This window comes from Canis aureus, chromosome 28 (assembly GCF_053574225.1).
Source record: "Canis aureus isolate CA01 chromosome 28, VMU_Caureus_v.1.0, whole genome shotgun sequence".
NCBI classification, from domain to species: Eukaryota; Metazoa; Chordata; class Mammalia; order Carnivora; family Canidae; genus Canis; species Canis aureus.
The window spans coordinates 32,821,837-32,837,386 of record NC_135638.1 but is presented as its reverse complement, the minus strand read 5'-3'; the positions used below and the strand labels follow the sequence as shown (position 1 = coordinate 32,837,386).

General features: G+C 39.0%; 1 long non-coding RNA gene across 1 annotated transcript; it reads left to right on the top strand.

Moving 5' to 3' along the window:
• The first annotated feature begins 10,660 nt into the window (after positions 1-10,660).
• LOC144300620 (uncharacterized) lies at positions 10,661-15,267 on the top strand. Its single transcript, XR_013367395.1, has 3 exons — positions 10,661-10,766; positions 13,314-13,595; positions 13,814-15,267. It is a non-coding gene; the product is annotated as an uncharacterized LOC144300620 (long non-coding RNA).
• Positions 15,268-15,550: the final 283 nt, after the last annotated feature.

Here is a 15,550-nt window from a genome sequence, read left to right as displayed (position 1 = left end):
GAATCTGTTTGAGATTTTCACTCTTTCCTTCTGCTCCCCCACCCCCAATCAAATGCTCTTTCTCTCTCTCAAGTAAATGAATATATCTCAAAAAAAAAAATTTTTTTTAACTTAACATTTCCAAGGACCTTGATGGTTTAACTTTCTGCAGAATGTCACGTAAGTCTCCTATATTGATGACATTGTGCTAAAGGAACACGGTACCCAGGAAGGGACACATTCTCTGGGTTGTCCTAGTAAGTGAGAGAGTGCAAAAAAATAGGAGATTAATCTTACAGATATAGAGTGACCTGCTGCATTGTAAAGCTTTAAGGGGCCAAATGGTCTGGGCAAGCCAGGTCAACCCGTCTATGATAAAAGACAAGATATTGCATCTTGTACTTGTATTGCTTGGATTTGTAGGCAACAAATACCATGCTTGGGACCACCACTAACTCTAACCATTTGTTAAAGGACTCAGAAGACTACCTGTTTTGAGGGGAGCCCAAGGCAACAGAAACCTCTGCTGCAGGTCTATGCCCTGCCATTCATGCTTTCTGGCCTAGCAGACCCAACAGTGCTAGAGCACCCTTTCTGTGGCAGTCCCTAACTAAAGAATGGGAGCTCAGATCCCTAGAGATCTGGAGTGAGTTCTCGCTTCTGCAGCAGGAAACTGAACTGCATCTCCCATGTGCTACTGGGCCCTACTAGAGATTGAGCAGTTGACAATGGGATATTAATTGACAGTATAATCAGCCTGGTACCATGGGCTGGGATCTGTCACAAGGTAGAGTAGGACTGAGAGCAATTTGCTGTGCTATGGAAATGGTACACAGCAGGGGATCATATCAGAGCCCATAGATACAGCATAAGTAAGATACATCAGTCTGCCACTTCCTTTAGCTCATACCTGTGGCCTCAAAGGATGTTGATGAAGAGGAAAAACCTGGAGTTCCTCCTGAATTAACTCAATATGTATTTGTGTGAGCTGAAAATGGATTCATGCTTCATTAGAGCCAGTTTTGACAAATGGCAACATTCATACAACCCACATTTCTATCAGGACAAGTCATTTACTTTTAAGGAGTGATTTGTATACAGACTTTCTCAAAGGCAGAAACATAAACTATTCTCTCAAAACTATGTTTTACAGGAAAATGACATCATTCTGTAATTACAGTACCAATCTTAAATTAACTGTGACTTTACCTATTATAGTCAGGTTATTTAGCTAGAATTAATGATTAAAACTCACCATTAAGCTAGTAAACAATTGCTAGACTTCTAAGGCCAGTTTTAAATGAACTGCCAAAATACTTTATATCATATATAGGTTTGTATGGGCAGTGAATAAATATATCATTTTTAAATTCTTGGTCATTTACTGTATTTCTCAGGATAATATTTTATATTCATAATATTAGACACAAATCCATTATTTATCTCTATCATCTATCATCTATCTTCTATCTATCATCTATCTATCTATTGATCAATCTATCTGTTATCTATATTTTGTATTCTGATACCTTTTCGCTCTGCTGGGGAATAACCTTTGGGTTACATTAGTGTTTGTCATAAATCAGAGATGTCCTGATTCAGGTACTCATAAAGTTTTAGTGACAGTTTGCTTGTATTCAGTAACAGAAGGAATAGAATAGACTTTCAAATGGATTCTTTGGTACTAGCGGCTGTTCTAAACATATCTAATTTGAATTTTTCATTTACACAGCTGGTTTTATTTGCTCTGAGGTATTATTGCAAAAAGGATAGAAGCAGCACATGTGTTATACTAAGCTCAAGGCTCATTTAAACATTTTATCTTCCAAATCCTGAACTACAATTGACCCCTTCAAAGTTTAGATTTATACTTACTCTTGGAATTATTAAAATCCCTATTTTTATAAAAGAAGTCACAGAAAAAATATTGGGAATAAAATCTGTCTCTCAAAGTCTACTAAGTAATTATAAATGGAACTAAAATTGTTGATTTAATTTTTCTTAGGTAACTCCAAAGGGTATGATTTAACTATACAAATAAAGTAATTCTATATTCGCTATTATTTCATTTGTGTAAAATATTATTTGTTTCTACTTCTTTATTATCAAAGCTCCTGATTCCAAAATGTCAGACACTAAAGGCCTCTTGAATTTTGTACTATCTTCAAATATTAGAAGACTTACCTACAAATATTAACTTTATGTTTTGGTGATGACTTTTTTTATGGAATCTATTATAAAGCTACTAGAGAAAGAAATGTAGTGGTGAAACCATAAAAAATACATATAATACATCATGTGGAGTATTTTATATTCATCTTAAGACTAAAAGCTACCATAGACTGGGATATTCTGAATAAAATAAATCATCTTAAATCATCTCTTTGGGAGTCATTTTTTTAAATCTAGTTTCACTTTAGGAGGATGAAATGCATTATTTGTGAAAACTCTGGTTTCCCCCCACCAAAGTTACAATTGATTACCTATGGAAACAGAAACATGCCTTTAGCAAACCTTAGCAGTGAACGCTGTGATTTGCATCACATTAAATTCTTCCTGCAATAATCAGTCCTTTTACTTAGTGATTTATCACATCTTTGAAAGATAGGCTGGGGACAGTTAAGGAGGAAGATGATTGGTGTCTCAGTAATGGCAGGACCAAGGGTATGAAGGCAGATGCTCATGGAACAATACTGAGAAGAGTGTGTGCCCTTGTCTATGACAAGACCCTTGGCTTAAGAGCCCAGATGATCAGACATGGTGGACAGAGAATGTGCCAAGGCATGAAGGCTCTTGGATGCAGAGAAAGAAGGGCTTTGTTTAGGAAGGGTACTATAACCTGTGCTTATTAGTTCTTTCATTTAACAAATAACGCTGAGTTTTTAAAATGTGCCAGGTGCATTCTAAATGATGGCAACACAAAGAGACCTTTGGATGGGTCCTTTTCCTCAAAAATTCCATACAGTCTCCAGCAAAAGTGTATAGGATTAATTGGAGAAACAAAATAATGAGGGCTGTTAGAAAACATTTTCAGCAGCCCAGGAGAGAAAACCTAAACTAAGTTGGTGACAGTTGGGTTGGGTTCAGGATAAAAAATTTAAAAATCTATGGAAAGTTGATAGAAGTTGATGAATCATTTTATATAGAAAAGAAGAAGATTTTTTTTTAAAGATATCAATAATTTGGTGATTAGAGATATCGATAACACATACAGCACCCTGCAAGCGTAGGTTTTCGCAGCAGAATTTGGGTTAAGATTGGGATAAACTAATTTTTGAGGTCTTTTGAGATGATCTAGTTGGGTCAGTAGTTAGAACAAGAAACCATAGTTGGGTTAGAGAAAGAGTGACCATATAATTTATCATCCAAACCAAGATTCCTTTGAAAGTGCACTGAACACTCTTAATATGTACACCAGGACAGTTAAGTGTAAATTGGAACTACCACAGGCAATCCAGAATGGATGGTGACAATTGGTTATAACCATTCACATCATTGCAAAAGTTGGCTTTGTAGGATAGTATAAAATTGTTAATTCTATCCCATGGAATATGTCATTAGATTGTGGTTTGGGAGATGTTGCCAGATTATATCCTGGGAAGTTTTCGAAAGCTGTATATTTCTTTAGAAATCCATTTTGTAGTAACCATTTTGCCAAAAAAAAAAAAAAATCAAATAGAGGAGACAGTATGTAAATTACAGTGCTTCTGTAATCTCTGTTTTCAAGGCCATGTCCAGGGTTGGAAGGGGTGCTTTCCTGTCTGAGCAGTTAGGGCAGCACTGTGGATTGTGGCCTATATGAAATGGAGTGATTGGAAAAGCATGGTGACCAGACATGCTCTTCATAGGACAAGAACAACCTCAGAGGAGGAAATGTGAAAATGAAGTCAGGGATCAATGATAATGTGTTTGCTCACAGGAAACGTTTATTTCCCCATTGTATCTCATTCACTGAAAATGTGTGTTGGAAGATGCCTTAAACGTGTGAAGGGGATGGTAATTGAAATGAGATGTCTAGAAAGTACTCATCTAGATGCTAACTGAAGGCCTTCTAAATTTTCATCTTCTAAAAGTTAAAAAAAAAAATTTTAGGAAAAGTATTACTTAGTTCTGAAAGTCTTACTGTCATTTGCTTAAACCAGCTCAAACTAAATTACAAGAATCCATTGTTAAATTTTACGGAATTTTTCAAGCCAGTTGTTAAATATAGCCATTATTAAAATTTGCATTATATATTATACAAAATTATGTTAAATTATTATATAAAAAGATGTAAACACTTGAAACTCAATAGTTTCTAATTGTTTTATTGCATTGTACTCTATGCTCTTGAGGGTTTTTGCTTCTTTTTGTACCTTTTTGGTAGAAATACTATGTAGAGGTGGCTATCTGTACATCTCTCCCCAGTGATGTAACATCAAATTGGTAGCTTGAAATCGGTCATGATGGGCATATTACCCAGAATATAGGTAAACATTATAAATCAGGACAACACTCCAACCCTTTGTCTCAAGAACTGGTTGTTCAATATTTATATAGATAGTATCTATTACTTCAACTATATATTTTATGATAAGAATTAAGGGGTTTGCATGTAATATTACCTGCAATACAAACCAATGACCAGTGTTAATTGCAAATTATAGTACAGATTGTTAAATGCTTTATAGGACTCCTTTTTAGAAGTAAACTCTCAAGAGTGACAGCACCGTATTAGCACTCATTACAAAAAAAGCAACTGTTTGAGGGAACCTGGGTGGCTCAGTGGCTTAAGCATCTGCCTTTGGCTCAGGTCATGATCCCAGGGCCCTGGGATCAAGCTCCATTTGGCTTCCTACTCAGCAGGAAGAAATATTCTTCTCCCTCTGCACCTCGCCTCCCTGCTTATGCTCTTTCTCAAATAAATTAATTAATTAATAAAACCTTAAAAAAAAAAAAAAGCAAGTTTAGGAGCCGCCTGACCATTCACTTTAACTGAAACATTTTGTAAATATTTCTCTGAAACCTTTGCACTCTGGTAACCATATATTCACCACAAAACCCAGAGTCGTAAGTAGCTTGGGCCCTGCTGTGTGTTAGAAAATATAGGTTGTATTCTGTACCCCTGGATTATAGGCAACAAATCTCAATTTTCTGAGAACTGGCTTCTTCCCAACTCATAGACTGACTGGACCCTTTTGACATTCTATGTATTATTTTTACATTTGTATTTACTGCTTTATCACTTTGATGACTTTTTTCTTGATAAAAATATGCTAACAGAGAAAGCTTGCTTATAAAGCCTAAAGTAATTTCATTTTAACCACAATAGTTTTGCCATGACATGTTCATGTGCCAGAGTTAAATAAAGTTATTATTTAATTTTTCTAACCAATGAATCTAGGTCAGATTTAAAGAGCAGCGGCCCCAGTAACGTGCCTGCCCTCCCCGCCCCCCCCCAAGAGAGCAAAGCCAAGACTATCTGCATTTGCTAATGGAATTTCAAGGAGTTGCTAATCAGCTGATTTTTATTTTAACTTTACAGTAGCTCCTTTTATTTGTTGCTTTTGTGTGCTGGTGTAGATTTCATTGAGACTCTTTTATCAGATTGGATAACCTAACAACTGAAAAGTTTGATTTAATTTCTCTTCCTTCTGCCTGTTATAAGAGGCTTACAAAAAACTAGCATGCATAAGAGGTGCATTTTAATTAATCACAAAATAGGCTTATAGCATATCACATTCAGTAGATCAAGAGGAAAAGCAATTTACATGAGGCACCTAAGATGTAGTATTATTTAAGAAAAAGATGCACTGTAACATAATACATTAAGTACAGCCATTATTTAGAGTTGGTACGCTCCATCCTTCCCTAGATTTATGGACTTAAATAGGAAGACATGATTCTAATGACTCTTCCTAAACATTGTGTTAACTGGGCACTTTCAAGGAGCTACCCATGTGAAGAGATCTGCATATGAGACTCTAGAAAGTCTTACTGTGCCATTTAATTTAACCCTTAGCTACAGCTAATGACTGCAGCATTCATGGTGAATTGGGCAAAGTTTGAAGCTCCTCTTAGCTTTCACAAGGCTTGCTGAAAGGATCTTATAGAAGAGCATGGTAAAAAAAAAAAAAAAAAAAAAAAAGGAAAGAAAAGAAAAAAAGAAAAGAAAAGAAAAGAAAGAAAAGAAAAGAAAAGAAAAGAAAAGAAAAGAAAAGAAAAGAAAGAAAAAAAGAACAATTTGAACATAAACAATGCCTGAAACTTTATCTCTTCTTCCAAAAATATTTTCAGCATTAGAGCTAAAAAGTATTTGGCTATATTTTAAGCAACAAAGTTACTAACTAATTGCATAGTGACATGCTCAGTGCAAGCCCGGAGTGGAGAATTCTTTTCTGAGGTAGTGCATTCTCCAAAGATATTTCTATAATAGATAAATCTTATGGGTATATACTCTCTTTAATAGATAAATAGGTGATAGACAGGAAATAGAGATAGACACAGGTATATGAAAGTGTACGACCAATCCCATTTCTCTTCTTCCTTCACTCTGTGCATATTCCATATGGGATCCAGAAACACAGGGTCTGTCAATCTCTTCTTTCCCTGCTCACTGAATAAATGTCCAATATGCAATAAAAGTATGTAACCTAAGCCTCCGTCCTCTCCATTTTAAAATTTCAGCTCCACACTAACCACACACCATATGACCACCTACCTCAGTTAAAGGAAGTATTTGATTAAAGAATTCATGGACGTCTTACTAGGAGCCCAGGCCAGCCTTGGGCACCAATTGACAGTTTCTCTCTTTCCCCTGTAACTCTCCCAGGAGTGTCACTGCTTTACACATTGTTTTGATAAAAGCCTCCTAGAAGAAGCATCTTAAATACAGAGCATATGGAGGCACTTGGCAATGCCCCCCAACTGAGAGAGAGCTGTTGTCAGTAAATCAAGCTCCTTCTATTGTGAAGTCCATTTTATGTTACTAAGGGAAGAATAACGCTGAAACATTAGTCATCTAGAATATGTTTTTCAACTCAGAAAGCAACAAAATGTATCTCTGAGGAAAATTAATCTGAGGCTATCTCTGCAATTGAAACAGGAGGTTTCTGAGTCTAGAAATTTGGTTTCAGAATCATTTTTGCATAAATAGATTTATGTCCACATTTTCAGGGAAATGTAAGTAGCACTGTTTCATAGGTCATCTAGCTAAAAATGGTGGTGATGGTGGGGAGGTTGGTTGGGTGAGAACAGTTGAGGAAAATTATAAGAAGATAATTCTTCAGGGGTGCCTGGATGGCTCGGTCGGTTAAGCTTCCAACCCTTGATTTTGGCTCAGATCCTGATCTCAGGGTTGAAAGATGGAGTCCTGCCTCGGGCTCTGTGCTCTGTGGGAGTCTGCTTGAGATTCTCCCTCTCCCTCTGCTCCTGCCCCCATCTCCCAAAATAAATAAATAAATCTTTTTTAAAAAAAGATAATTCCTCAAATGAAATGATAGGATAATGTTGTAGCCTGGCATTTTTTTTTCTCCTTTTCTCTTGAATCACTTTTTGGTGTAGACAACAGGAAAAGAACATTTTAAATACTTTTATTAATAAACTTGAGTTCCACACAATTGACAGTCGAAGTGAGATTGGCAGGTGTTTTGATTGACATTAGAAGTTCTATTCCTGTTTATTTAATTCTGAGTTATGATGATTTTGATATTACTTAATAGAGAGGGAAAAGACATACCATCATCTTGTCAAGCTATGCAGATAAATAGATCTGATTTCCTACTGGGAAATTATAAACATATCTTCTTTCCTGTTGGGATAAAATCAGAACTGCAGTTCATTTCCTATTGGCCTTATACTGGCTGCCTCTGTGTTGCTGAGAGTGTAGAAGTGGTGGCATTGTTTGTATATCAGAATCCTGATTGTGAAAAATATCTGTGCAGGAAAAGGGTGAACAGGGCAGCCTAGAGTATAAGAATATGAGATCATCAAATGTATATGTTGGTTCTCCAACTATATTTTGAGAGTAAACTCTTGAATGTGCATAATTAGCATGTGTTTGTCTTCAGAGGGTTAGTGTTTTTTTTTCTCTTCTTTTTCTTTAAAGGTTTTATCGATTGATTTCAGACAGAGGGAGATAGAGATGGTGACAGAGATAGCGAGAGAGAGGATGAGTGGGAAGGAGAGGGAGAAGCAGACTCCCCATAGAACAGCGAGCCCGACAAGGACCCTGGGATCATGGCCTGAGCCTAAGGCAGATGTTTAACTGACTGAGTCTCAGGCTCCCCAGTTTTTTTCTCTTCTGAAAATGTTGGGGTTTTTTTTCTTTGTTATAGCTCAAAGAGTATTTATCAAAAGACTCAATTTGATTAAATGTAATTACATGTTTATCAGAAATAGATGAAGAATATTTAGACTTTCTGGTCTTTATGGGACAAAGTCTGATCTATGGAGGTCTCTTATGAAAGGAAATCCACCTCTGAAGTAAGAAGGCTGAAGTGACTCCATCTTAGAAAGGCTCCACTCTGCTGTTTTTCTTCTAGGCCCCATTTACTCATGTTCTGTATTTTACCTCTAAATAATCCAAAGAAGCTATGTTCCCACTCCAAGGGGGAAGCAAGAAAGCTAATCATTCTCTGAGTTTTGTCTTAGGCCCCCAAACACCTGATAACATCTAAAAGGAGCCAATCCCAAACATGTTCCAGGATATTAGCTTCAAACAAACCTCAGCTGATGCTGGCATCAATACCCCCCACCCTGGATGGTTTACAAAATAACACCTATTACCTGTCACTCACCTTTGATTGAACCCTGCCTTAGATTCCTGAAGGAGTACATATCCCAGATCCCTTTTCAATATAAAGCCCTAACCCCACCCCAAGTAGAGAGGAAACTCATTCCTCTTTCCTTTCTGAGTCTCCCAGACACTGTCCGCTATCCTGTATCTGTCCCTCACACTGTTCAATAAACTCTGCTTTCGCTTTCTCCTGCTTGAGTTTGATTTCTATCCTGTGCAAAGCCAACGTCCATCTCGGCTGGTCCTGCATGACCCCCTCTGGCTCCTCAAACCCAGCCTGCCTGCATCACTTCCATGAATTAGAACTTGATCAGAGTTAGCAGTTCCATGAAATCTGTCACTCCCTCCATGGGCGTTTGAGAGAAAATGTGCTTTTTCTCAAAAGGTGCATTCTTGCATAAGTAACCAACTGTTGACAAATGTGGTCACCACACAGACCTGGGATAATTAATGAAATTCAATCTCGCCTATGGTAGTCAAACACGTCCTGAGGGACCACCATTCTCTCTTCTGCTTTATGTGATGGAGGTCGGTGCCTTTAATCTCTAAGCACCCTCTGTTTTCTTTCCTAACATAAGCCCTGGTCCTCTGATATATCTATAAACCTACTCAAGAAAGGGATCTTCAGTGCCTCATAAGGACTTCAAGGCTGCAGCCAAAATAAAAGTAAAAATGTAGAGATTTCATGGACCTTTATTAGAACATCAAGTCATTTTTTAAACTGAATTTCAGTGTTTCATAGAGTAGAATTCTTTCCTCTCTTGTTGATTTTTACTTTAAGATTGAAGAAGTCATTTTTCTTCTTACATGATTACAAGGACATGAAATTAGATAGAAACAATTGTATTTACTTAATCAAAAAATAGTTACTGTAAGCCTACTATGTGTTAGGCAGTATTCTAGACCATCGGGATGCAGTGGTGATTAGACGAAGTCACTGACCTCAAGGGTTTATGTTCTAGGGGAGAACCCAGGAAATACAAAATAAACATGTAAACGATAGCCACACTGATAAATGCTTTGAAAAACAAAGCAGAATAGGTGGGTGAAGGATGATCTGGGAGAAGAGAGGAGATCAGAGATCAGAGATCAGAGAGCCTGACCAAAGTCAAGCCATGGGTGGCATTTTGGATTATGTGAAGCGCTTTGGATTCTTTGCTCGGTGTGATGGGAAGCCACTGCAAGGTTTATAGCATAGAAATGACATAGCAGGTTTATATTTAAAATAAAATCTTTCTGATTGCTGTGGGAAGAATCAAATATGGGGAGGAGAGTGGGGAGGTCAGGGGCAAGAGTAGAAGAAGGAAGACCAGCAAGTAATGATGGCTTAGACCAAGAGATAGACAGAAGTGGCAAGATGTCAGACTTGCATACATTTCAAAGGAAGAGCTGGTAGGATTTGCTGATGATCTGGACATTAGGGGAGGGATGAATGGTGGATATAAGAATATTTGTAGGATTATAACTAGAAGAATGGAGTTATAAATTATGAAAACAAGGAACACTGGAGAAGGAGCATGATTTGGAAGTGTCTTCATTATGGCCTTGTTAAGTCTGAGATGCCTGTAGAGGAGTCAACACAGAGTTTAGAGAAATGGTCTTGCCTGGAGAAATATATTTGGTAAGCATCAGGATATGGACGGTATTTAAATCCATAGGATGGAGCAAGAGCCTCTAGGAGATGAGTGTAGATAAAGAAGAGATCTAAGGACTGGGCACTCGGCTCTGAGAACTTCACAACTTAGCAACTGAGGAAAGACAGAGACAGCAATCAAGGTTGCTCCCGAAACCAAAAAAAAAAAAAAAAAAAAGTTTCAGGAAGAGAAGAATGATCCCTATGTCATATGCTCCTGAGAGATTGAGTTCAATGACCTTGTGGCTTTAACAATTATGTTTTCAGTCTGGAGGCATGAGTATAGCAGAGTGGAGCAGATTGAAGAGAAAGTTCAAAATGAGGATGTGAGAGTCTGTAGAGACAACTCTTTCTAGATAGATGGCTGCAAGGCAACAGGTAAGTATGTCAGAGGCCAAAGGAAATTAGGATTCTTGGAAGAACATTTTTATTTTTATGGGAATTTTAGTATGCATGTTGACAGTCATGATCTTTTTTTTTTTTTAAGGATTTATTTATTTATTTATGATAGAAACACAGAGAGAGAGAGAGAGAGGCAGAGAGAGAAGCAGGCTCCTTGCTGGGAGCCCGATGTGGGACTCGATCCTGGGACTCCAGGATCACGCCCTGGGCCAAAGGCAGGCGCCAAACCGCTGAGCCACCCAGGGATCCCCCATGATCTAATAGAGAAAAAGAAACTGATGAGAGAGGAAAAAGGGAAAATGATTACTGGATCAAAGTCCTTGAGTATCTGAGATACAAACACACATCAAGTGGTTGGCCTCATATAATGGGAAGAGGGGGTTTAAGTATTGTGAGAAGGCACACAGAGAAGATGGGCAGAGATGTCAGTAGGTTGGTAAACTTGATGGAAGGAAGGCAGGGTATTTCTTTTCCTAAGTTACTATTTTTTTTTTAAGTGAAATGAGAAGAAAAGTCATCATCTAAGAGTGTGAAGAGGAAAGAGGTGATCAGTTTTGAGAAAGGAGATGTGCAATGGTCATCTCAGAGAGTGGAATCATTAACTGATGAGGGAATTAAAGTGAACTTTTGAGCAATGTTGAAGAAATACTTGAAAACTATGGCTTTAAATTTATACCGAGCATATTGAGTTTATGCTTGGGCTTTTGCTCAGCCCATCCTGCTGCTCACAGGCAGGAAGCAATAGATACAGAACTTGAGTCATTCCAAGTGAATATGATAGACAGTGTTGGGCATAGATTAGAAAACCTTTCTTGTAAAGGGTCAGACAGTAAATATTTTAAGTTTGCTTTGTGGGCCATACAGTCTCTGTCACAACTGTTCAGCTCACCATTTCAGTGCAAAAGCAGCCAAAGACAATACATAAACTAATGAGTGTGGCTGTGTTCCAGTTAAATGGTATTTATATAAACAGCAGGCTGATTTGGCCCGGGGACCTTAGTTTACTGTCCCATTGTCTGGAGAGTTGAGAGTGTATGCAAAGGACTGATTGTAGTAATGGACTCAGGCTGGTGATGTATGGCGGGGACACAGGAGGATGTGATAAATTGCAAACGACTTGGAGGTCTAGATGGGGTTAGTGAATAACTAGAATAGGGACACTAATGAAAATGAACTGGAAAGAGAGAAGTTAGCAGTTGGACTGTTTGCTGCTTGACATCTCCTTGTGAGAGATGACACACTCATTGGCTAGGAGCCATATGAAAACAGGAGACTGGGAGTTTTTATAGGCACCCTTTAAAGTTCTGGAGCTGCATCTTGGTGAACAGAGAGAAGGATGGAAGTGTCTTACCAAAAGCAAGTGGTACTCTGGAAGCTTCTCTCAAATCAGGGGATCCGCAAGCAGCAAGATGGGCAGACATCCCAGGACTCAGATCTCTCTCAAGGTCTGTGAGTGAAGGGGTGGCCAAATAAGAAGTCATTTTGCAAGAGTATGTGCACCATGAAGTCTACTTTAATTTTTTTGTTGGGGATCCCTGGGTGGCGCAGCGGTTTAGCACCTGCCTTTGGCCCAGGGCGTGATCCTGGAGACCCAGGATCGAATCCCACATCGGGCTCCCGGTGCATGGAGCCTGCTTCTCCCTCTGCCTATGTCTCTGCCTCTCTCTCTCTCTCTCTCTCTCTCTGTGTGACTATCATAAGTAAAAAAAAAAAAAAAAAATTTAATTTTTTTGTTGGTTATTTCCAATGAGAGGGGAAAATACAGGGTTATTATTATTCTTGCAAGATCATCTTACTTGATAACATCTCAGCACACAGCATTGTTGATACACTTCTCACAAGTAATGCAGCATTTATGCTGGAAGTCCTCTCATTAGGAAAATTCAATGGTCATTGCAGATGTAAAATGTTATTATTGGTAATTCAAATATTGGTAAATATTATTATTGGTAAATTAACTCATCTATTTGCTTATTCACTCATCTTATATGCTAGGCAGATAAATATTGTCGACAGTGAACAAGGTAGGAGTTAGGGGCACCAATGCCCCCTCAACACAGTAAAAAATCCCAGGATAACTTTAGACTCCCCAAAATGTTACTAATAGCCTACGGTTGACCAGAAGCCTTACTGATACCATAGCAGTTGATAAACATATTTTGTACTATAGGTATTGTATATTGTATTCCTATGATAAAGTAAGCTAGAGAGAAGAAAATGCTATTAAGGAAATCATAAGAGAAAACACATTTACAGTACTGCACTATATTTATCAGACAACATCTGCATATAAGTGGACCTATGCAGTTCAAACCCAAGTTGGTCAAGGGGCAACTGCCTACTTAATGCATAGTCTCTACCCTCAAGATACTTATGGTGGAGTGGATAGTTGCAAGACACTGAAATAATTGCTCTGACAAAGCAGAGAGTAATTCATTTGTTATTCATCACGAGTTTCTTTTTTAGTCCTTTCTATATGCCAGACAGATACAAATGAATGAGATACTTTCTTTCTCTGTCCAGGTGCTCAGAGGCCTGGTCCACCCAGAGGTAGATACATAAGCAATTTCCAGAGGCTGCACTTGTTGCTACTACAGTGAAGAGATTCAAATAAGCTATGGAGAGGACACAGAAGAGATGGAGATCACTTTCCTTGGAAGGTCAAAGAAGGTCCCAAAGGCAAAGACCCCTGGGCTGGGTCTTGTCTGGTGGTTAGGATGTCATTAATTGCAAGAGAACATGCCTGAAGGGAGGAATTCCAAGTATGTCCAGTGCTAGTGGGGCAAGAGAATCAGGACAAAAGAGGTGAGTAACAGGCCAGGAGGCTGAAAGGTAGGAGGGGGTGGGGGGTTTGGGGTGGAGGAGCTGGAAGAAACTGCAGACTTCCTCAGGAAGGCTGTGGGAGACCCTCAGGGGCTTTACTGGGAAAGTGAACCTGGCATTTGCACCTCAGAGAGATGGTGAGGATGGATCGAGGAAGGCAAAAGTTTTCTAGTTTATCTTTTATTTCTTGCTTTTTCCAGGATGAAGCAGCCTGAGCACTCCAGTAAACATTTTGGAGCGCTGGGTGGAGGAGTGGAAGGCGCTTCTCAGGGCAGGGTCCAGGGCTGGGCAGGGGCTGCTCCCCAGACTCCTGGGTCAGACAAAATAGGGCAGCCTCTGGAAGGCCCGCCTGGCGGCCCCCCGGACTGTGGCAGGCTACAGCATCCCGAGCTCCCTGCGAGGCCGCCGCTGAGCAGGTGCCGGGAGGTGTGGGGCCTGCACTCTGCATCCCTTTGGGGCTGACCCCTTCTGAGCACAGGTTGACAGCTCCTCGGAACCTCGGGGAGCCCACTCAGAGGCGGCCCGACTCTCCGGAAAGTGCAGGTGCACCTCTCTGAGGTTCCCAGTCCCCCCAAGAAGCTCCTAAAATGTCTTGTGATTCCAGCGAGCTCTCGGACCTTGGATGACGCCCTCTGGGGAGCAGGACTCTGGCCAGATATGGCAGGTCCTCAGCGGGGGCTCATATCTAGCAACAGTGGAAAGAAGGTAACAGGCCCAAACGTCTAAAACATGGCTTCGTTAACATTACAGAATTGAATAACCTGAAGGAATTAAAAAAAGGGGGGGGGGAGTTCTACTGGAAATAATGCGATTCTAACTTCTTTAAGGAGGGTATTTTTTAACCTGTTTGTAATTTATTTCCTAAAATGCTTCCTCATCATCCCCTGCATGAACATGACATAAAAGCAATTTCTGAGGCAATATTAGAAATGTTAAAGTTAGGGTCTAACTTAAAAGGACTGTCAAAAGCCGAGGTAGAAAATGATGTTATACACATTGCAGTCGGCCAACTGTTTGTGTCTCTGTTGGACTGTGGTGCTTAAGGCAGTGTTATCTCTGGTTTTGTCACATTCACCTGCTTGAATTGAACCCACACGGCTCTACTGTACAAACAGAACAACTGTCTTAGCAGACTTTACTTTTTCATTTTTCTCCTGTATGTTGCCTAACACTGTTTGATAGCAGTGGCTCTATTTCACTAGTTATTAGTCACTGGATAAGATATAACATCAAACATGAATTCTGTATTGTGTTCTCCTTAGTATAATCTCAAATATACTGATGCCCTTCAGCACTATGGAAGAGCAAAAAACGTGGATAACTCTATCTTGAAGTCCTCAGACATGGGTGGTCTCTTGAAAGTTGTGTCATTTTTAGAGAACAGTGGCAAATAAGTTATTTATATTATTTACATTTAATAAATTATTTATATCTCTAAAAAGAAAATGATCCTCATGTGACCTGTAGGAATGGGAGGGGCAGTATCTGTAATCATTACTGGTTTGCTACCTATAGTTATGATATCAAGAATGGGTATGTCCTTTCTAGGCTTACACTAACATTTACAACTGAATGTTGAAATGCTCACCTTTACAGTTGATAAACAGACAAAGGCGCATTCTCAGATCGGATTTGTTTTTCTTCCTTTGGACAATGAAAACCCCAACTATATAACTCATCATCTTTTTTGCAAGACCATAATAATGCTTTGCACTTATATAATAGACCCATGTGCTTTAAAAGATTTGTTGATCATGAATCAGTTTGCCTCTAGCACATTTCTATGAATTAGGTCTTGTGGCATTGTTTATATCATAGATGATAAACGGGTTGTCTGGCTTTTCAAGAGGAAGAGGAGAAAGAGCAAAAAGAGGCATTCTTCAATGAGGAATCTCATCATGCGGTCATAGCAGCCAGAAGTCTGTTTATCATTGTAT